This window comes from Cnephaeus nilssonii (assembly GCF_951640355.1).
Source record: "Cnephaeus nilssonii genome assembly, chromosome: 23".
Lineage (NCBI taxonomy): Eukaryota > Metazoa > Chordata > Mammalia > Chiroptera > Vespertilionidae > Cnephaeus > Cnephaeus nilssonii.
The window spans coordinates 11,950,088-11,973,551 of NC_137094.1; the positions used below are offsets into that span (position 1 = coordinate 11,950,088).

The 23,464-nt window shown below is 44.8% G+C and overlaps 1 protein-coding gene and 1 long non-coding RNA gene across 3 annotated transcripts in view; one reads left to right on the forward strand and one right to left on the reverse strand.

Annotated features, from left to right (window-relative positions):
- The first annotated feature begins 559 nt into the window (after positions 1–559).
- MARK1 (microtubule affinity regulating kinase 1) overlaps positions 560–23,464 on the forward strand; it is a 126,354-nt gene continuing 103,449 nt past the window's right edge. Inside the window, exons 1-2 of one of the 2 annotated variants that reach the window (XM_079763704.1) lie at positions 560–2,060; positions 11,347–11,537. The gene's annotated coding sequence lies outside the window, so the exon portion shown is untranslated. Of the gene's footprint in view, positions 2,061–9,330; positions 9,588–11,346; positions 11,538–23,464 lie in introns of those variants that run through there. The other variant, XM_079763703.1, reaches the window with a different exon arrangement.
- LOC307094675 overlaps positions 20,754–23,464 on the reverse strand; it is a 532,375-nt gene continuing 529,664 nt past the window's right edge. Inside the window, exon 2 of the long non-coding RNA XR_013813115.1 lies at positions 20,754–20,889. This is a non-coding gene — a long non-coding RNA (uncharacterized lncRNA). The remainder of the gene's footprint in view (positions 20,890–23,464) is intronic.

Here is a 23,464-nt window from a genome sequence, read left to right on the forward strand (position 1 = left end):
CACAAGTCCTTTGGTTGATCTATCTCCCTTGTCCCCACCCTCCCCTACCTTCCCTCTGAGGTCTGACAGTCTGATCAATGCTGTTCTTGTTCTTCAGTCTATGTTGTTCATCTTTTCCCCTAGATGAGTGAGCTCATATGATACTAGGAATACACTTATAGGAACCGAAAATGAGACAAGCAATAATAGTTATGCTGAGAGGCAAATGAATCAGTCTATAGTGAGTTTCTTTCTGGGCCAACAGTTCTTTTGAGTCCCGGTTTCTATGTCCAACAGTTGTTAATGTGTTCATAACAGCAATGATATTTCAGTTCTGGATGGTGGACAAATGGTGGTATTGCAGGTCCGACCCTCTCTGGTTTGGTCCTGGGCAATCTGCAGTGACGCATATCTGCTGACTGCTAGTATGGCAAGGCATCGTCAGCGTCTTCCATCTCTGGACTGTTTCTCTTCTGACTTCATGGCTGGAGCACTCCTGTCAATTCCTCTCTGTTGCAGGAATCCACATGTCTCGGAGTTGTTTTCCTCTTGTCCCGGGTAAAATTACCTTACACAGGGCAGTTCTTTATACATAGTCAACCCTCAGCGAATACTCATTGAATGAATGGACCACCGGGTCTTTTGAACCGAGGGCTGTTCCATTTTCGGCTCTCAGAAGAACTGCAGGTGATAATGTCCCAGCCAACTCCTGTGGTTGCTCAAGTCGCCGAAGCTGCTGAAGAAGTTGTTGGCACAGAAGGTTTGCGAGCTCAGCGTCTCTCAGATGGATAAGGAGCTCTGGTGGTTTCCACTTGCTCTTCTTCTGCAGCCCCCCAGGCAGAAGATTCAGGCAGGGCCAGTGAGGACAGAGCAGGAGGGCACTGAGGGACAGACAGCCACCTACAGGCCAGTCATGGGATGACTCCACACCAGGTCCTTTGTCAAATGTGTTGGCCTTAGAAGTCTCTTTCCTGAAGAGTCTGTTTCCAGAAGGTTCCTCTGTCCCTTACATAAATAAATTCCTGTTGAACAGCCCCCCAACCCCCATCCTTCGACATGCCTTGACATGCCCGATTCCTACCCAGTGAACCCCGCTTAGGCTCATGCTGGGTTCCCTGCATGAGTAAGGAATGAACTAGGAGGGGCTTACCCAGAGTAATCCTGCAGCTTAATTAAACTAGTAAGAGCAACCTTCACTGGGCGGATATAAAGAGGACCCTGTTTCTTGGATTAGTTTCCATTCTTCCTCCAACTTCAGCTTGGATTTAATATTTAGCCCCAACAAAAGCAGCATCCTTCAACAGTCACACCTAGAAATCTTGCGAGCGCAATCATAATTTAAGGAATTTTTAGGACAAGGTTTTGTTGGGGATTTGAATAAACAAAGCTTGTTGGGGAGTTCCAGATCTTTCTGCATATGGTTTTGCTCACAGGAAGAGTCTCACTTTCTGTTTTTATTTAGACACAAATGTACGAATGATCTGTGTTTCTCTGAATTCCCTGGCAAAGGTGCTTACTGAAATAACTGAGGGGCTGCCGGCAGTAAGGAGGAAGATACAACTTCCTGGCTTGATTTAAAAAAAAACCTATAAATAATCATGACTGTGTTGTCACAGCACAGGTGATAATTCTTGCTTGCTATCCTGGGGCTGACCAACTAATCTAACCAGCTCCTCTTCCACACACAGCATCTTCCCTCAATTTTGGGTGAAGTCCATCATTTCTGAGAATTTGGGGGCAGTTTCTGGCACTGTTGATTCACTGGCTATTTTAGCTGAAGCCACCACCTGTGCGTACCTGCCTCGGGCGCAGGCACAAAGCTAGGTGGCCCGATGCTACCTTAGGTAACTGGATCATCACTCCTGGAAGTGAGAAGCTGCCTCTAAATTATTCAGTGAGCCACCTTCCAGTCCATGGGCCTTTCACAACAGTCGGGAAAGCAGCAGCGACGTGCCGTGATGGTCTCCACACAGCAGGATTTAACGGGAAGGAAAAAAATAGGGGAGGAGGAACATCAGTTGGGAGATGCCAAGGAGGGCAGAGCGAGTTGGAAAGCCCAGGACAGCTCTCCTCTTTTCCAGGTGGGAATGTGGGAAGTGGGAAGGGTGCAGTGGTTCTCAGCCAGGGTTACTGCACCTGTGGGGGTATTTTTAAAATGTGTGTGTTAACATGTGTATTGTTCACAACGCCCATTTCCTGCTGGGCTATTTGCACCTTGAAGGCAGGGGTCTGACATTTCATTTCAGTGTGATATGCCCTGCCCTGGCACTTAGCTGGCTCTAGATAAATGTATGATGAATGAAATGTGCTCTGTTTGAAGTTCTTTTAGCTCAATCCGTCTGCTAAAAAACAAACAAATCACAAAATAAGTTTATTTCTTTGCCTAAGCTTCCAGTCCTTCCCATAGTTGAGGTCGGCCTTCTTTTGTCTAGGTTGAATGGCCATGTCAGGTGCCTCGTAGTTTCAAAGGAATTAATTGCATGGCGGATAAGTCTTTAAACATTTTGAGGACAGTAGAGATTCGAGCACTCCCAAGTTTTATAGGCCACCACTTAAGTGCTTCTGGGCACTACACATCTGATGCAGACATTTCATCAATGTTCTTCCTACATTGGGGCAGATATTTACAATTAGATATTTGTTTATATGATCAATACACTTTGGAAGCAACAACGCTCATTTCTATAGATCCATAGCTACCCTAGTGTCCTTGGGCTGCTTCATTGGACGGAGTCCTATGTATCTATGGCCTATTAAGAGCATTTACTCTCTTTTGTGACAGACAGCCAATAGGCCAGCTCCATTCCACGTACCTCAGCATGCAGGATGTTGTGAAGAGGAAAGAAGGCATGCATGGCAAGTTACGGGTGTGGAGAACTCCATATGGCTGGAGTGTTAAGTATGACCTGAGCTTAGGAAGAGCTAATGGTCAAAGCTGGATAGAATGGATATTTGTTGCTTATTTTAGAATCCATTCCTTCTCCATTTCATTCCTTGTGGTCTAGATGGGACTCCTGTTCTGGGAGTGGACACTGGATTGAGGCCCAAGACAACTGGTATACCATATTCTACTGGAACAAGGGTGGGAATGCGATCTAGACTGCTCTAACCAGTGTCAATCTCTGCACTTTTTTTTTTTTTTAGAATTCTGAGTTAAAGATACCCATTCTTTTCTACCAGGTTAAGGGGAGGGCCTAACTGGAATCAACACTGAGGAAGTTGAGTCACAGCACAGAAAAAAGGGTCCTGGAGGTATCATTTGGGCCCCTGCACCAGGATGATTCTGAAATTTCTAGTACATGAGCCAATACATTTCTGGTTTGGTTTAGGCCAGTTTGAATACTCTTATTACCAGCAACTGAAAAAAATCCCAATGTATACACTGGATTAGCCAAATGCCGTCGTCAAGTCCAAAGGCTGAGCACAGGGTGAAGGTAGGAGGACACTGGAAAGGTCTATGGAGTACGAACAATACCTGCCATGAAGCGAGAGGGTCTGTGATGATGCCCCTAAATGAGGACGTACACGTGGCTGGGTTGGCAGCTGAAATCCTACTTATCTTGCAATCCTTTTCCTTTTTAAGTTCAATTTTTGGATTAGTTTCAAATATTCTTATTTAAAACATAGCTTTAGTAATCTAAATATGGGATATAAAGCTTCCCAAGGCTAAATGACCTTCTGAGAAACATTTCAACCATAAAACCCAAAAATAAACCAAGTCCTTTTCTAAAAGTTTCAACCATCTGAAAATCAAAAAGGGGCATAGATTCCTATAGCTGCATTCACTCCAAATTTTGGCTCCCAAGAGCAAGGAATAGTTATTTTATACAGAGTTCTCTGACACTGCTCTCTTTCTTCATATTCTTCTTGACAAGTGGGTAGAAAATCTGTAGTAACATCTCACAGTGCGAGTATGAGATTATTTTAGATAGTCACAGACACAAGATAAATTAACCGTCAACCCCTAACAACTGCTCAGCTTCTATGGCCTCAATTCCATTATTATTTCCCACCCCTACTGATCAGAACCCAAGAGTAGCCATACCCCATCATGGAAAGAGCCACCGCTGCTTTTTCATTGACCTCCGTTAATGTGATTTTGACCCTCCTTCTTATGAAATAATAGCCCTGGTTCATTTACCTTGTTTTCATTACAGAGGCCCTCACATTAACTGCAAATGCCTCTATTTGGTCTCTCTGGGGTGAACAGCACAATGCTCTATAAGGTATCTCTTGGAATCTTGAACTTCTCCCCTTAAAATTGGGTTGCAGATGGAGTGAGGTGAAGAGAAGCAGGCAGGATTTTGTTTATTCCTGACAGGAATATCCTTGAAAAGAGGAGATAGGCGTGGAGGAATCAGGTTGGAATGTCCTTCCCTACTGATTTTATTTTGATTAGATCCAAGAATCCTAGCAGGATAATATGGCATAGGACAAGGGCCATAAAAAGGACACAGGCATATCAATGAAACATGGACAAGTATAATGTGTAGTGTAGGTGTACACCTAGCATCACACCACTGACTAAATAGGCCATTGTGTGTATATAATAGAAGTTTGTCTCAAAATAATTTCCCCAAAATGTGGTTTGTACTTCAAAGTTATTTCTAACTGTGAGAAAATATTTTAGACCTGATATCTTCCCAAGAGGTGTTAGAATCTTATTATTTGATGTAAGCAGGGCTATACCTTCTTCCTTCCTTCTTTCCCATCTTTCCTTCCTTTCTTCCCTCATTTCATCTTTTCTTCCAAGTATTTTTTGAGCATTTTCTGTGTGCCTGATACCCTACTAGAGCTGGGGATGTTACAGTGACCAAGAAACAAAACCCCTGTCCTCAGGGGTTCCACTCTAAAAACCTTGAGACATTTTAATAAATCTTGACTGTATGTAAAGAGTATGATGTGGCTACTGTGTAGACTACAACTAATCAGCCACAATCTTGATAATCCATCCCCTGACTTTACCAACCACGTCACAACACCCCAACCTTCTACCCCTGGATTTTGCTGCCTACTTTTCTCATTCATCCAGAATTTGCCATTTCAAACTAGAGGCAGCAGTCAGAAAAATCATAAAGCATCTTCCTACCTCCTTTTAGGTGAATAGGTTTGCTACGTTTTCAGCAGCAAAGTAAACCTGACCTCCTGATTGTTTTTTGTAAGTTTCATTTCATCAGCTTTATTATTAATAAAAATATCTGAGGCTTTTTGCAACAGCATGATTGTGAGTCCTAGTCTTAAGAGGCAATGTGAGATTTTTACCTTTTAAGCATTTACTAGGCATTTAGAGGTATTTGAGAGAGGTTATGGTGGGGCTGTGACTTAGGTGCCATTATAAATGAAATTAATATATTTTCTTTAACTTTTATTCTTAAATTATAGTATTAAAACAAGTTAAAATCAAGAACATTTTCCAATTGGCACTTTAACTGACTCTAGTTCAGTGAAAGTTTATAATAACAATTCTAAAGTACCTTTCCCATAATAAAAAAGGTCAAATTCTACTCAGTAGAATTTTTGTACATATTTTATCCTCTTCCAATTATCTAGAAACTAGAGGCCCGATGCACGAAATTCATGCAAAAGTAGGCCTTCCTTCCCCTGGCTGCTGGCACCAGCTTCCCTCTGGCACCCGGGTCCCGGGCTTCCCTCACAGCCCTGGCTTCATCCAGAAGGTCATCCGGAAGGACATCTAGTCTAATTAGCATATTACGTTTTTATTATTATAGATTAGTAATCTCAATATAAAACAAATGACATCTTTCTGTTGACAGGTTATAGCACACTTACTGCATTTTATTTTAATAATAGTCATAGTAAGAATAAGGAATAATTCTATCTACCAAATTACTTCAGAGTGAATTAATGAAAAAACTGAAGTGACATATTGATCATTCATGAAGAAACTCATTTTGTTTAGTAAAGAGAGAGGGCTAGTTTCTTCGTGTTTTTAGGGATTCACTAATTTATATGTTATCATTAAGGACACTCATTGTTGCAGCTCAAGACAAAGCCCAGAAATAGATGACAGAAATCTTGCCCCAACACCCCATACCACTTGATCTAATCCGACACATTTTTACTCCGTCTTCTCTGGCCAAAGTTTTGACCCATGATGATTTGAAAGTTAAAAAACCTTACTTTGTCCTTTTGGAGAGACTTAGGAGACCTAGACTTAGTTAATTTGATAGAGTGTGTTCAAAGACATAGAGGGGATCCCAGAAGCAAGGAGTCAAATCCAGTGGATCGATCACACATCAAAAAGGCTTTGGGTCGGAAGCTCTTCTATCTTAGATCTGCCTTCTGTGTAGAGTAAACTCTAAAGTGGAACTGGGACACAAAACACAACATCGCAGTTGTTCTTGCAATGGCAACGTCGCAACACATGAGCCAAAACATTCCTTCTTGAACCCTGCCACTCCTCAGACATAGCACACAGCTGAGCTCTGGCCACCTGACGTTTGTGGCAGCTGTCCCACTTGTCTGGAGGTGCCTGTTGGACAGGCATCCCGTCTGGCCATTATTGAGGTCTGCGCAAAGCCAAAGAGCAGGCAAGGTGTGAGGTGTGCAGGGTCAGGGGGACAGAAAGAAAATGGGTGGAGCCTAAGCCTTTTGCCTTTGAGATGCTAACCTGGAGCTGGGGACCAGAACACAATCTCCATGTCAACAAGCCAGAGTTCTCTAAACGTGGGGTGAGATCCAACAGAGGGAAAAGCTGAAGTTCTGCTGTAAACACTGGACCTTAACAAGACACCTTTTGCAATTATTTCCTATGGAAGACCAAAGGCAAACGATAGGAAAGTGTGCCTTCCTTTCCTTAGGTAAAATGATCTTCTTAAGGACGCTGTGTGGCACCTGAGATAATACCTGTTAGCAGAGCTGACCCCCAAACATGAAGGTGTTCAGGCCAGCGTTTGTCGAGAAGCAAGAGGGTCTCATGGAGGGTGCGATTCACCACGGAGGCAGCCAGATGTGTACATCCATGACTCTGCTTTCCACCGGCCCTTAGCTTCCTCGTTCTGCTCTGCTCAACACCCCTATAGCCTAGACCAGTGGTCAGCAAACTGCGGCTCGCAAGCCACATGTGGCTCGTTGGCCCCTTGAGTGTGGCTCTTCCACAGAATACCACGGCCTGGGCAAGTCTATTCTGAAGAAGTGGCGTTAGAAGAAGTTTAAGTTTAAAAAATTTGGCTCTCAAAAGAAATTTCAATCATTGGACTGTTGATATTTGGCTCTGTGGACGAATGAGTTTGCCGACCACTGGCCTAGACTCTCAACCACTGTCTCTCCCTTCCCTTTCCTGACTCTGACCTTGGCTCTGACCTTGATGCCAGGAAGGGACCCTAACCTCTTTTTGTGTTGCTAACCACACTGATCTGTATAAATATCGTTCTGTATTCACCTGGCTCTTCCTCTACCAGGCAACCAGATCCTTTAGTATCCTTCATGGTCAAGTCTAGACGCTCCTGACCTGGAGGCGCACTCAGAGGTTTAATGAGTCACAGCTTTCTCTCCTAGCAGGGTTTTAGCTTTCTCCTTTAGCAAAAGGTTTAGCTTATTTGAGGTTGACTGAAGAGCCTCTACAGCAGTGTGGTTCTCATTCTGTTTTTGTTGACTCAACACAACTGAGGGATATGAGCAATATCATCGATAATAGCGTCTCCTCAATATAGTGACTCTCCACGGGAGTGGACAGAGGAGAATGTTGACTAAGCCCCCAGGAGGGTATTCAAATTCTCCCAGCTTGGGAGGAAAGTCTTGCAGTAAAAACATCCGCCTCCTTTGCTAGATGCTTCTGATGTACTCCAGGGCAGCCAGCCTTCTATCCAATACCTGTTCCTCTTTTGGCAACGCTGCTAAGTAAGGGCTCAAGGAAAGACACCTTTCAATGGAGCTGGCCATTGTTTCACATCCCCCCACAGTAGCCAGAAAGGAAAGAAACCGGGGCACACGCCAAATTTCAGGTTGATCAAATTCTCTTATCTGCAACGATTAATTTTCTACAGCGAAGCTTATCTTATGCGACTCTTGGGTCAACCAGCCTGGGTTTGCATACCACAAGCTAATCTTATTGCAACCTTGTCTGCTCCCACCCGCTTCCCCGTGCTTCTTCCAAATTCCTGGCCACAATTATAAATCAGATGCCTAAGTAGGTTTTGTCTAAGCCGCAGTTCCTAGACGAGGGAAAACATTACCCCACGAGCCGTTAGTCAATATGTTGTGAAGACAGTATGCTGTGCTGTAAACAATATGGAAAATGCTGGATTAAATTGAGGGGAATTGTTCACTTACTCCAGGACTTCTTAGGATTTGCAATATAGTTTATGTTTCTTTAAATGTTAGGCTTTTTTTCATTGATTTTAAAAAGGGAGGGAGGGAGAGAGAGAGAGAGAGAGAAACATTGATGTGAGGGAGACACATCCATTGGTTGGCTCCTGAAAGCACCCTAACTGGGGATGGAGTCGGCAACCCAGGTATGTGCCCTGACTGGGAATCGAACCCACAACCTTCCGGTGCACCTGATGACACCCCAACCAACTGAGCCACAGTAGCTGGAGCTGTAATATGTTCATTTACATAGTAACTTGCAAAGAGGGACACAGGACAGCAGCCTCCCTGATCCACGGGGCATGTGTGCCAGGACCCCCCCCCCCTCCCATGGGTGCCTGAAACCCTGCATAGTACCAGACCCGATACATGCCATGTTTTTTCCTCCACGTACCTATCGATGATAAAGTTTAACTTATAAACTAGGCACAGTAAGGGATTAACAACAATAACTAATAATAAGGCAGGACAATTATGACACTATGCTGTAATAAAAGCTATGTGAATGCGGCCGCTCTCTCCATACCTTAGTGTCCTGTACTCACCCTTCTCGTTGGGATGACGTGAGGTGACAAAACGCCTTATTAAGTTGAGAACTTTCCTTTTTCCCCGCTTAAAGGAAGCTCTTTATGGCTTCTCTCGGGCACAGCCGAATGGCCAGCATCTCCACTCTTGCGCTTTTGGGGCCATTAGTAGCTAAAACAGGGGCGACTTTGAACACAAGCACTGCGACCCACAATAGTGCATCTGCAAACCCAGATGACGGCTACGTGACATACTGTGCGTGGGGCGCGTGCGTCGTGGGGCGCGTGCGTCGTGGGGCGCGTGCGTCGTGGGGCGCGTGCGTCGTGGGGCGCGTGCGTCGTGGGGCGCGTGCGTCGTGGGGCGCGTGCGTCGTGGGGCGCGTGCGTCGTGGGGCGCGTGCGTCGTGGGGCGCGTGCGTCGTGGGGCGCGTGCGTCGTGGGGCGCGTGCGTCGTGGGGCGCGTGCGTCGTGGGGCGCGTGCGTCGTGGGGACGCTAGAAAAGGGAAACGCCAAGTCCCCGGATGGGAGGGGTGCGATGCAGCAGGACTCGCGAGATGTCACCCCTCTAACTACTGACGGGCGTGAGATTTCATCACACTACCAGGAACCCCGAGCAATCTCAAGCTTTCATTATTTCTGGAATTTTCCATTTAATATTTTCTGCCCTCGGGTGACCACAGGTGACCGGAACAGCAGAAGGCGAGCCGGACTATCCTGTCAGCGTTCCCCTGTGTGATCACCGTGGACTGTGTGGGGGTATGTTTCCCACCGTAGCACTCGGTATTCCCGGCCCATTTTAAATCTTACCTGGGCACAGTGCCCCGGATGTACTAGTAAAAACGCCCAGGTGCCCAGACAAGGCCGTCCCTGGAAGGGGAATGAAGGCCCCGGAGGCCCCAGGCTTCCCGCCTTCTCTGGTTTTGTGTGTGTTTCTGTGACAGGTGGAGGGTGGCGCTCGCCGGGTGGGGAAGTTGTGACTCAGGTCTTTGGTAGGGTGGGATGTGGGAGAAGGGGCCGCTTTGTTTAGGAACTTTGCCTCTTCCATCCCCTTTCTGTGGTGAGAGAGTCTTGTCAAAGTAAAGCACAGACCATCAGTGAGAAATATGATTTCCGCCCTAGCCGGTGTGGCTCAGTGGATAGAGCGTCGGCCTGCGGACTCAAGGGTCCCAGGTTCGATTCCGTCAAGGGCATGCGCCTTGGTTGCGGGCACATCCCCAGTGGGGGGTGTGCAGGAGGCAGCTGGTCGATGTTTCTAAGTCTCTATCCCTCTCCCTTCCTCTCTGTAAAAAATCAATAAAATATATAAAAATATATATTATTTCAGAGGGCCGGGGGCGGGAAGAGATTAACCAAAGAATTTACATGCATATACCAGTATATGCATAACCCATGGACAGACAATAGTGTGGTGAAGGTGGTGAAGGTGAAGGCCTGGGGAGGGGGCAGGAGCTGGGAGGAAGGGGTTAATGGGGGTGGGTGAGAAAGGGGACATCTATAATACTTTCAACAATAAAGGTAAATTTAAAAAAAGAAGTATTATTGAATGTTTAAAATAGATTCTTAAGACATTAAATGTAAATATTTTCCCCCAGCTATTTTTCAAGAGTATCACTTACTCCTTTATGGCTGGAAAGTAAGGCTCTATGAACAACAACATAGCGGAGGGACATTAATTCTTCTAAATGTAACCGGAAGCTTTTTCAGGGTACGTTAGCTAAAAACACACAGATAAAACTTTTATGTGACTTCTTTTTCAGAATTGGTCGTTAAAGCCTATATTATCAAATCACATTATTAAATATTTATTCCAGTTACAATCAATCCTTGTTTCATCTTATAAAGTGTTTAAATTATTTTTAACTCATTAGCAATAAATAAATAAATAAATAAATAAATAAATGAAACTATAGGCTAGTGGCCAAACCTCCCTCCCTCCCCCCCCCTCTCTCTCTATATATATATCCTAATATGTATCCTAGTGTGTGTGTGTGTGTATATATATATATAAAGTTTGAGCTGACTGGGAGATGTAGTTTCAATATAATTTTATGTTTTATTATAATCAATATTTATAAAACACATTTACTTTGTTTTCATCAGTTGTGTTTATAATGATAATGCAATACAAAATTTTTTTAAACATTTAATACCTTAGGTCACAGGAAGTAAAATATTAAAATCTTAATATACGTATTTTTATTACAGGTATGATGAAGTGGTCAAAGAGATATAACCATAGAGACTTTTAACCATCACACATGTTAGGGTATATTTTGTGGAAAAGCAGAATAAATATATAGAATTCAAATAGAACAAGGAAAAATGTTAAATGCCCAAATACTTTTCTTTCTCATATTTGTAAAGTGAATGATGGCAGATACCAAATGGTTTTGATACTATATTTCATTGGATAAGGTAGCAGTTTAGGCAACATCAGTGGAGGTGCCGGCTGGTCTCAAGGCCACAGCTGAAGGACCATTTCCTGCTGTCATCGCCCATTCCTTGCTCTCGGCAGGAGCCACATCTGGACCTGATGGAGAGGACTTCACCTGCCTGGAGGCCTGAGATGGATGTGAAGACTGATGGGACTGTGTTGTCTGCTTGTTGGGAGAGATACCAGTAGAAGTGTTCTCATTAACAGTTAGCGCCTCACGTTACCACAGAAGGGCCTGCAGTGTGGCCCCACAGAGGTTCCAGCTTCACCAGGTGAGTCCACTCCCACCTCCTTCGTCCCCCCAGGCTAGGGCTGGGAGTGGCTTCTGCTGTTGCTAATTTCCCGGTTGATTGGTCATCCTCTTCCTACTCAGCTCTTCCTTCACCTGGGAAACCAATTCCTTGCATTATTTTTTTCTCTAAATGCCCACAGTGGTTTCCGTTATCCTGTTTTGACCCTGAGTACCATGGTGGCCTACAAGGTCATGGTGAGAGGGACCTCACTGACCTGTCCAGGTCCTCCAGGCCACTCTTGCTAATGGCTTTGGACATGCCTTCCACACTGACTTTCCCCTCTTCCTTGAATGTGTCAGTCTCTCTCCTACCACAGGACCTTTGCATATGCTGCTTCTCTTTTTAGAAATAGTGGAAAAGCTCTGCCCATCCTTGCCAGTTAACGCCGCTCAGCTTTTAGCTCTTATTACAAATGTTACTTTGCCAGGATGGACCTCTCTGATACCTCATGAGGTTAGACTCTGTTATGCCAGCTCGCAGACCCAGAATTCTTAGTAAGACTTCAATGGTATATTCAGCCTCCCTGCATTAGATTGAAAATTCCATGAGATTAAAGATCATACATTTTTTTCAGTCACCATGTTATCCCTAGCATCTAGCCCAGTGCCTGGTACATATCAAATGTTCACTAAATATTTGTTGAATGAATGAGTGAATGAATGAATGAATGAATAAGGAATCCACTCTCTCTGGAGCAGCAGTTCTTCCCTTTGACTGCACTCAGAAATCACTTGGGGGAGTTTTAAAATGTACTGGTGTGTGGGTCCCACCCCCAGAGCTGTTTAACTTAATTGGTCCAGAGTTTGGACTGAGTGTCAGGATTTTTGAAAGGTCCCTGGAGAATTCTAATGAGCAGCAAGGTTGTTGCAGACAGACTTTTCAGAGTGTCTATGTATGTGTGCATATATGTGAAGTGTGTGAGCACATGTGTGTGTATGCATATAGACATGTAGACATATTCACACCTTTCAGGAGGGCTTGGAATCTGATCAGTCGGTCTTTTTCCCAATGTTTAAACAGAGTAGCAATTTAACCTCTTTTATTCCAGTTCAGTTTGGGGCGGGGGGCTGTAGAATTTGACCTCTTGATTGCTTAGACGACATCACTTCTGAGGTCCCTTTCAATCTGGAGAGCTTCGCTTTTATTTTTTGAACTTTATGTTGCTGCCAAGTAAAGACAGTCAAGGTATTATGCCGCCTTAATTTTTTAGATAGAAGAACTCTTTTCAGCTTCAGGATAAATACTCTGATTTGCAGTAAACAAGCTTTGACATTTTACAATCCTCGTAGAAAATCTCAGTGTATTAAACTTCTCATTGCGTAGATTCCAGTGCTCTGTCTCCCCATCCAGATGCTACGTTCCGTTCCCAGAGTTCACAGACACTCCCCCCCCACCGCAACTCCATTTCCCCAAATATTTTAGCTCGTGCCTTGCCTGATATCGGTGATGACTCACTAAGCCGCCTTTGAGGCAAATCTTCCATTTGTTCCGTAATCCTTTTGGGCGGAGATCAGGCATCTGTTAGTGAAATAATTTCTATGAGGGAGAGGCCAGCGTTTCCAGCACGCAGCTGGTTAATGTGAGCAGATTTCCCTGTGGCCTCAATTGCAGGGAGGTCATATTCCCACCCTCCAAACACGGAGGCTTTCGTGCTATTTACTGTCCTCACCAATGACAGGAGCAAACTCAGGCGGCAGTTCTCAGGGATTTGTTTCCAGCTCCGTAGCTTCCCGCAAAGCATTCCCACTCTCTCTGTTGTCGGCTGATGCGCAGCAATGCACAGGTTTCCGAGGAACTGGTCTTCCCGTAATTCCTATCAGGAAACCCGAAGCACATTGAACATGCTTTTAAAAACCAGATACTCTCTTCCCTCTTGAGGTTTTAATACAGTCTCCTCCCTTGAAAGCATTACTGGCTTGTTGGTGTGTGTGTGTGTGCGCACACTTGGAGTGACAGGTGGCACCATCCCACTCTGAAATGGGCCCAGTGACTCTGGGCCACCACAGGGCAGATCAGAACCAAGTGGCTCTGGTGTCCCTCCAGACCTGGCACACACGCCACAAGTCCCAAATAGGCGAGGACAGACCTGCACTTGGCCTTCTCAGGTACCCAGGAAGTGCAGGTGGAAGGACAGCGGGGGCGGTCCGGCAGTTTTGCATCTCTTCCAGCTCTATTTTTAAATTCACTTGGGCTTAGAAACTCCCTTCTGCTGACTTCCTTCTAAATAGGTTGGCCATTCCATTGGCTTCATTATCCTTCCTTGAAGGTGTCTGAGATGCAGTTTTTCTCAGAGTAATCTGCCTACACAAACCGTCTTTAATGGAGTGTGGTTTTAAATGGCGTCTTTGGAAACAAGCTCGCTGGTAGCAAACAAGTCTTTGCCGTTTCCCAGATCGATTGTCGGGTTGTGACTGAAAGCTTTTGGAGTTCAACTTCCTTACCTCTTCCTTCGATTCTCAAACGGTTGTTTTTGACCGTCATTTCCCCCTGATCAGCCTGCTCCAATGGCATCACTTGCTTCCACAGGAGCCCCTCCTCGTTTGCCACACAGAGTGCTCATTGGGTCCCTTGGAGTTTTATTTATCTTGTTTCCTCACGTGATGTGTACACTCTATGGAGACACATTTCCGAGTCCCATTTCCTTGATGATGGCTTTGGTCCAGTGCTCCCAAACATGTTTTATAGAGTACTTGCTTCAGGAGATGTTAACAGATGAGTCATGAAAACTAAATTAATCACCTAGAGTCTGATTCTGTGGTCGATTAAGTTTGGGGAATGTTCTTCTTGGAGAAAGTCTAAGCATGCTAACCTGTTCAAGGGTTTGAGGAATTGAGCCATGAAGAGATGTGTTTACTGTGTCTAATCCAGAAATTCCTAATTTCCCCCATGGCACATCTAGTAACATCCAATGGGAGAGTTGTCTGTGGACCAATAATCTGGGGGAAAGCTCTTTATAAAAAAAACTAGAGGTCTGTTGCACGATATCCATGCAAGAATAGGCCTTCCTTCCCCTGGCTTCGCTCCCCGCCGCCCGGGAGCCTGCAGGTCCCCGCTCCTGGCGGAGCACCGCTCCTGTAGCTCCCTCCGCTGCTCCCCCTCCCCCTCATAGCAGGCATCCTGCTCTTCCTGGCCGCTCCACCCCTGCATATGCAAATTAACCCACCATCTTTGTCAGGTTAATTTGCATACTTATTCCTGATTGGCTGTGGGTGTAGCGGAGGTATGGTCAATTTTACATGTTTGTCTATTATTAGGTAAGATGTTGTTATTGATTTTAGAGAGAGAGGAAGGGAGAGGGATAGAAACATCAACGAACATCTATCAGCTGCCTCCTGCACACCCTCTACTGGGGATCGAGCCCGAAACCCTGGGCATGTGCCCTGACGAGGAATCGAGGAATCCAACCAGTGACCTCATGGTTCATGGGTCAACGTTCAACCACTGAACCACACGGGCCAGGTGAAAATCTGTCTTAATGGTTAGAAATTTTTTCATTTATTGACTGGAAATCAGCCTCCCTACAACTAAAATCCATTGGTTTTCATTCTTCCCTCTGGAGTTATTGAGAATAAGGCAAGTCCTTTCTCCATTGCTTGCCCTTTGGCTAAAAAAAGCTGCCATGTCCCTTAAAGGGCCTCTCTTGACCAACAAAACAAATCAATTCCCAGTTTCAGTCGCTTTGCTTGTGCCTTACAGAGCCCCTCACCATCCTCTGTACTTTTTCCCTGGCCTCCTGATGTGGAGTGAACAGACCTGGGCACAGTTCTCCAGATGGGGTTTGACAAACGCAAAATACAGATGATTGCCCCTTGGACAGTGGACACCACACTTCTGAAAATAGGACCCGTTTTTGCAGAGGCCACATTAGCTATTGCTTCATTTTAATTTCCTGCTCAACTAGAAGCTTCCAGGCATTTTTTTTCCCTTGGCTGGTTTCCAAACCAGTTTTCCCTCTGTGGAGTCAGACTGTCTAGGTTCAAATCCAGATTTGGGAAACCTACCTGCTGTATGACCTTGACCAATTAATGTAACCATGTACATCTTGGTGTTCGAGTCTATAAAATGGGCAGAACAGCAGTACCCAACAAATACAGTTAGTTGTTTGAGGATTGAGTGAGGAAATATTTATCTATACTAATAAAAGGGTAATATACTAATTAGACTGGGAGACCTTCCAGGAGACCTTCCGGATGTTCTTCTGGACAAAGCCATGGTGGTGGGGCTGAGGTAGAGGTGGTTAAAGGCCAAGAGGGGAGGGCAGTTGTGAGTGATCAGGCCGTTGTGGGGGGGGGGGGAAGTTGGGGGTGAGAAGACCAGCAGGTGGGTCAGTTGGGGGCGAGCAGGCCATCAGTGGGGGTCAGTTGGGGGTGATCAGGACAGCAGGGGGAGGGGCAGAGTGGAGTGAGCAGGCCAGCACGGGGGAAGTTGGAGGCGAGCAGGCCAGTGGGGAGGGAAGGTGATGGCGAGCAGACCAGCAGGGGGGGCAGTTAGGGGTGAGCAGGCCAGCGGCAGGGGGCAGTTGGGGGCAAGCAGGCCGGCAGGCAGAGTGGTTAGAAGCAATCAGGCAGGCAGGTGAGCGGTTAGGAGCCAGCAGTCCCGGATTGCGAGAGGGATGTCTGACTACCAGTTTAGGCCCGATCCCTGTAAACTGGCAGTAGGACATCCTTCGAGGGGTCCCACATTGGAGGGGTGCAGGCTGGGCTGAGGGACCCCCCCCCGTGCACGAATTTCGTGCACTGGGCCTCTAGTTTGTTAATGTTTTGCATGGGTCCTGGCATACATTAAGAATTTAATAAATTTCAACTAAAAAAACCACACACACAAAGTCCTTGTGCCAGCCCCACTTAGATCATCATTGGGATTGTTTGGGATGACATTACTAGAATTATATTTAAAATGATCCTGGAAACTTTTCCCTTTGATTAACTATGCTCCACTTTAGAATTTTGGGCCATGGTATTTACCTGTCTTGTCTCTGAGGGTCTGACTTCTACTTTCCACGCCAAGGATTCCCAGCATTCCCGTCCTGGGTTCACCAGCTAAGATGACCGGGTCACCAGGTCCTGCTTGAGTTCAAATAGCAGTTTCTCTCTTGACTCCCTCTGCCTTCTCTGGGAGGCCTGCTCCGTGAGGCCACCCTAAAAGAGAGATTGTCATTCCCGCAGGCAGATCTGTGCAACACATATAATTCAAACCAAATGTCAGGCCCAGGCCCAGCAACTCTGGAGCCCGGACAGCAAATCGGAGCAAGGCTGGAGGCGCTTTCTCTAGAGCACAGGAGCCAGGGGGTCCACATGGAGTCAGTTTGGGCTGAGCTAATGGCAAGCACTGGAAAACAGCTTTCTCCAAGGCTGCCGTCGTCATCTCGCCCTCGGTTGTTTTCAGAGGTACTGGCACTTCCAATCGAGGGGTCATATCTAGTGCACTCCCTGAGTGCATAGGAAAGAGCTCACATTTCCAAGTGGAGACGGGAGGGCGTTAGTCAGCATTTGTAAGAGACTAGCAGGCACACAGAGCTGGGAGCACACATTACTCAAGGACTCATAATGCCACCGCCCCCTCCCCCACATCCTCACCAGGCTCTTGGCTTTTCTTCTTTCTTTCTCCCTTTCCTCCCTTCCTTATTTCATTATCAACATCCCCCACTAGAGAAGTACATGTGTTACAGTTGGTGAACCTACCATGACACGTCATTATCACCCAGAGCGTAAACCCATAGTGTACATTAGGGTTAACTCTTGGTGGTGTACATTCTGTGGTTTTAGACAAATGGATAAAGACATGTATCCACCATTATAATATCATACAGAGTAGTTTCACCTAGAAATCCTCTGTGCTCTGCCTAGTCCTCCCCCCCTCCTCGCTAACCCCTGGCAAGCACTCATCTTTTTGTTGTCCCCATATTTTTACCTTTTCCAGAATGTCACGTAGTTAGATTCATTCAGAATGTAGCCTTTACAGGTTGGCTTCTTTCACTTAGTAATATCCATTTAAGTCTCCTCCATGTCTTCACGACTTGATAGTTAGTTCCTTTCTTTTTTAGTTCATTGTTTGGATGTACCACTGCTTATTTATCCATTTACTTACGGAAAGGCATCTTGGTTGCTTCCAAGTTTGGGCAGTTATGAATAAAGCTTCTATGAAGTTTTTGTATAGAAGTAAGTTTTCCACTCCTTTTGGTAAATACTGAGAAGCATGATTTCTGGGCTGTATGGGAAGAGAATATTGAGTTTTGTAAGAAACTGCCAAATTGCCTTCCAAAGTGACCACGCCATTCTGGATTCCCCCCAACAGTGAATGAGAGTTCCTGTTGCTCCACATCCTTGTCAGCATTTGGTGGTGTCGATCTTGTGGAGTTCGGGCATTCTAATAGATGGATAGTAGTATCTCATGGTTGTTTTATTTTGTATTTCCCTGATTACATGTGTTGTGGAGCATCTTTTCATATGCTTATTTGCCATCTGTATGTCTTTGGTGAGGTGTCTGTTAAGGTCTATGGCTGATTTTTAAATCAACTTTTAAATGTTATTATTAAATTTTAAGAGTTTTTTGTATATTTTGGATAATAGTCATTTACCGGATATGTCTTTTGCAAATATTTCCTCCCAGTCTGTGGTTTGTCTTTTCATTCTTTTGACTTTATCTTTCACAGAACAGAACTTTTAAATTTTAATCAAGTCCAGCTTATCAATTCTTTCCTCAGGCTATCTCTCCTGTTTCCAATTCTTAGAAAAGGTCAGGGTTAAAAGAACACAAGCTAATTTACAAGAATCCTACTCACTCCAGGTCTTGGGCAAGAGAGTGACAGGATGTTCCCGGACTGACATAACATGGGCTGAGATACAGAGAAGATAGGATTTTTGGCATCAAAAAATAACAACAACAACAAAAAAACAATGGGCCAACCTCTAGCCGGTTTGGCTCAGTGGATAGAGCATTGGCTTGTGGACTGAAGGGTCGCGGGTTTGATTCCCGTCAAGGACACATGCCCGGATTGTGGGCTCCATCCCCAGTGGAGGGTGTACAGGAGGCAGCCAATCAATGACTCTCATCACTGATATTTCAATCTCGTTCTCCCTCTCCCTTCCTTTCTGAAATCAATAAAAATATATATTTTTAAAATGGCCTAAGAGTGAGGCTGGTTCTCGGAAACATGGCAGATTTTAGGACTCAGAGCTGGAGGAGTTGTGATTGCTTCTGACTCTTGATTGGGCTGAGAAGATTTGAATCGCACCCACCCCGACCAGGATAGGCCCTGGGACTTTATTTTAAGAGGTTGGTGGAGAGGACCTGTTTGGGGACACAGGCTAGAGGCTGTAGGAAAAGGGGATTGGACAGGAGGATCACAAAGTGTGGGGAAAACTAGTGAGTATCTGTGGAGAGCTTTGAACCCTCTCCTCTGTGCTGATGTCCAGCATCACTATTCCTAAGGTGCTTTGAGACCCTCAGATAAAAGTCTCTGTCAAGTTCAACGTTATGGGAACCGTAATAAACACTGCTTTGTGGAAAGGCCAAATGCATTCCTGACCAAGTGTTTGTCATCTTTCCACTCTCTGAGCTCTATGTATTAACCAAACTGTGCCAGACAGTCAGCAACAAGCCAGTCTCCTTGTTAATCCCCGTCTAATTTTGACCTGTGCCCACCTCATGACTCTCATTGCATTTCTAGTAAGTGGTTTCGTTTCTTCACTCAGTCCCTACATCTGAATGCTGCTCAGATTCCTTATAACCTGCCCAGTAACCCAGCTCCTCTGGGATAGGGTCCTTCCTTGCCCGTCACTTCCCATAGCACACTTCTTACAGAAATTGGGACCTTCCTCGTTCTCCTAGTTCCCACGACTGGGTGTTCGTTACTTGCTGCTAGACCTCTTGGTGCTGATGGCTTACCTACCTGGACATCTCTCTTTTTAGAGGGATGGAAGGGAGAGGGAGAAGGAGGGAGGGAGGGAGAGAGAAAGAGAGGGAGGGAGGGAAAGAGAGAGAGTAACATTGATATGAAAATGAGACATCAATCAGCCGCCTCCTGCATGCTCCCTACCAGGGATCAAGCCCACAACCCGGGCATGTGCCCTGACTGGGAATCGAACCAGCGACCTAGAGGTGATAAATACACTTTACAAACCTTTTCCTATGTGAAGAGAACAGAGACCAACCCCCTCCAGTGTCAATGGCCAAGGAGTGGGGGGGTCCTGACTTCTACCCCCACCCCATTCCCCTGTGTAGCAGTGTCAGAGCAAGCCAGCTAAAACAGGTTTAAATAAGATCCCGTGTCTTAGAACACAATAGCTCAGATGTCAAATTTCCCATTGAAAATCACTTGTCACACCAAGAACTTGGAAGATCTGAAATGAAATTTAAAAAGACAATGGATAAATGCCAACAGCGACCTGACAGAGATGTTAGAGTTTTTTTGACAAAGATTTTAAAGCAGCCGTTATAAAAATGCCTCAGTGAGCAACTATGAAAATACTTGAAACAAACAACAACAAAAATAGTCAGCCAGAAGCCTCTGGAGAAAAAACGTTGTCACCAAGCATTTTGAAAAAACTACTGTCAATTTCTGCAGCAATGAAAATAAACTCAACGTTTTATTTTAACTGACTTGGACATCTCACTGTCAGTAACATAACTTGCGAGTTAAAAAGAGTAAGGGCGGAGCATTGTCTAAGCTAAATCATACCATGTCACTCCCACGTTGTTAGGAGTAGGCGAGGTATGTAATGTTGAAGTCACTAACCATCTTCCATATACCATAGCTTGTCACTGCGTCACCCAGACATGGCACTGAGGAAGGTCTGTCTCCCTCCCGGGTGTCTCCACTGTCTAACCTCGTGGCCATCAAGTCCTGGTCACTAGACTTCCCACTGGGTTCACATGGTTCAAGATGCCTTAATGCTGTCTCATCTTCGTGAGTTTTACCCTCCAGGAGGTGGCAGCAGGTGGCAGTGAGGAAAAGACTGAGGGCTAGCAATGGAGTGTGAGCAGCCAGCTCACTCTTGTCATCTGTGGGTCTTCTGTCATCTCACCACCTGGTGCGGGACCTCCCTATGACCTGCCTATTGTGTGTGGCCACTCATGCTGATTGGTTTTATTGTTATTGGTATAGTTTCTTGCTTTTGCCAGAACTATTTGGCTTCCTCTCAGTTCCCAATATTCATGATTCCACAGTTATACAGGAAGAGACCTAGATATCTATTCTTTTTAAAAAATATGTTTTTATTGATTTTAGAGAGGAAGGGAGAGGGAGAGCAAGATAGAAACATCCATGATGAGAGAGAATCATGGATTGGCTGCCTCCTGCAAGTCCCCCACTGGGGATCAAGCCCACAACCTGGGCATGTGCCCTTGACCTGAATCGAACATGGGACCCTTCAGTCTTCAGGCTGACGCTCTATCCACTGAACCAAACCAGCTAGGGCTGGATATCTATTCTTTATAGACATGGATATATACTGGGCAGAAGAAGGAGAATTTGGAAAGATGTAACATTACACCCTGACCTTCTACCAAAACTATTCCAGATGAATTAAAGATTTATTTACATGTTAATTAAGGACTAGGAGAAAATGCAGGTGGTTATAGAGTAAGGGAGCTATTTATGAGAATAACAAGAAAGATAGAAACCATAAAAGAAAATATTTGAATGGTTTGAATTATATTAAAAGTAAAAATTTCTGCATGTCTTGATTAATTCTGGGTAGTGATATTTAGGTGATTATACTTTATCTTATTGTTTCTCTATATTTTTAGTAAACATATAAAAAGAAAAAAAATGATTTTATGTGCCCCACACAATAAATAATATTGAAAGTCAAACATCAAACTGAGGAAAGAAAGTTGTAGGGTCTTGGTGATTGCTTTATGGAATGCAATATATAGATTTCTTATACATCGGTATAGAAAATACTCAGTTGCCAATAGAGAACTGGGTAAAAGTAGGAATAGAGCATTCACAACAGAGACACTACAAAGGAGCAATACATTTTTTAAAATGCTTAGTGTAATATCTATTTGAATAAATGCAAACTAAAACAGTAATAGAACCGATTTTGGTGGGTGCCTATCAAAATGTCAGAGATTAAAAATAATTTTATGCGTAGCTGCTAAATTGGTATAATCTTTTTGGAAAGCCATTTGGTGATGTGTCCAAAGACTTATCATTTGTTTACCTTTGGAATTGCAATTTTTCTGCTAGTAATTGATCTTTAAGAAATTACCATAAATGTGTCCAAAGTGCAGATTTTATCCAAAGAATTTTTTCAATAGGAAAAATTTCAGATGTGTCCCAAAATAGGAGATTGCTTAAGTACATTATGGTATACTCATAACATAAGAAGAAAAAAATACATATACAATATACTAGTATATATACATACATATACGTATATATATAAAACCCTTTATAAACAAATTTCCAGAATATCTTATATGAAAAATATACAGTGTAATTTTTTAAGTAAAAAAGTACTTAAAACACACATATATATGTAGTTGATATATTTTTGGTCAAAAAGAAAACGTATGTATAGAAAAAAGACAGGTACGATATACACATTAAGTATGAATAGTGGGTACCTTTAAGTGGTGGAAGTATTTGGCTTGTCTGCGTTATATACATTTTCTTCAATTAGCATATATCCTGTGGGAAAATATTTAAACTGGTTTTTGCACCATTGGCAGCCAGCATGAGCAGATAAAAGAGGCCGCCCTCTTTGTAAGGCCTGTCACCCCGCCACAAAGGGGCGGCTGGATTGTGCCGACAGCCCTAAGACCTCTCAATCTCAGGCCACAATGGGAGCTCAAGGAGACGTTTCAGAACGTTCCAGGGTGAACATTTCCTTCTCTTCCGGGCTCAGGAGGACAAACGCTACAGTAATATTTTTGTCCACCGATTCAGAGAGAAAAACCCAGCCCAGGAAAGACACTCCCTTGGTCTGTCCATTGTGAATTTCTCAGGGAACCACAGAGGGGGCGGGGGAGGGGTTCCATTTGGTTGCTTTTCGCTGAATAGCAATGAGCCAGGAGAAAGCCCATAACTAATCAGCTCTGTTGGAGGGGAAACACTATCAAGACTTTTTCCTTTCTATTTTACTTTAAACACACACACACACAACTTTCTTTCTTTTTTTAAATATATTTTTATTAATTTCAGAGAGGAAGGGAGGGGGGAGAAAGAGAGAAATATCAATGATGAGAGAGAATCATTGATGGGCTGCCTCCTGTACGCCCCCTACTGGGGATCGAGCCCACAACCCTGGCATGTGCCCTGACTGGGAATTGAACCGTGATCTCCAGGCATCCCTCTCCTTCATGTCGGTCAAGGTTGATGCTCAACTACTGAGCCACAAGTCTATGCACTCAAGTGCATAGACTTGAGATGGCCTGTTGCGCGGTGGTATTGGTGTTCCAGCCCGTTCTGGATGGGGAGCAAGAGGATAGAACTGAGACCCGTGTGCGGACTGCCCTGCATTGGTTTGCCTCTGAAGGAGCCCAATGCAAATAGCGGAGACAGCATCTGTGCTGGAGGAAAGGGGCTTGAATCGATCCTCTGTGGGGTGAGGTCTGTCCTGTCCAAGGACTCGGAGTCGAGCTTCAGACAGCTCTGGCTTCCATGAGAGAACCTTCTGGATTAGGACCAACATCTCAAAAGAAACAGCCCCTATTTCCGGTTAGATAACCTGCTCAGTGAGGGATGGCAGACAGCATGGACATTTTTAGTTCCTTGTCTCTCTCTGTCTTTTGCTCTTCCTTCCTGCTGTGGGTTGTTCTACCTCATTGACCAGGCAGGGGATGTGGTCTGAGCGTCCTTTGTTTCATCATCTGAAAATGTTGGGGGAACAGTCCTTGAAGCTGGTTGGACAGCCCCCGGGGGATGGGAGTGCAGGACCTTACTTGGACAGTTGTTC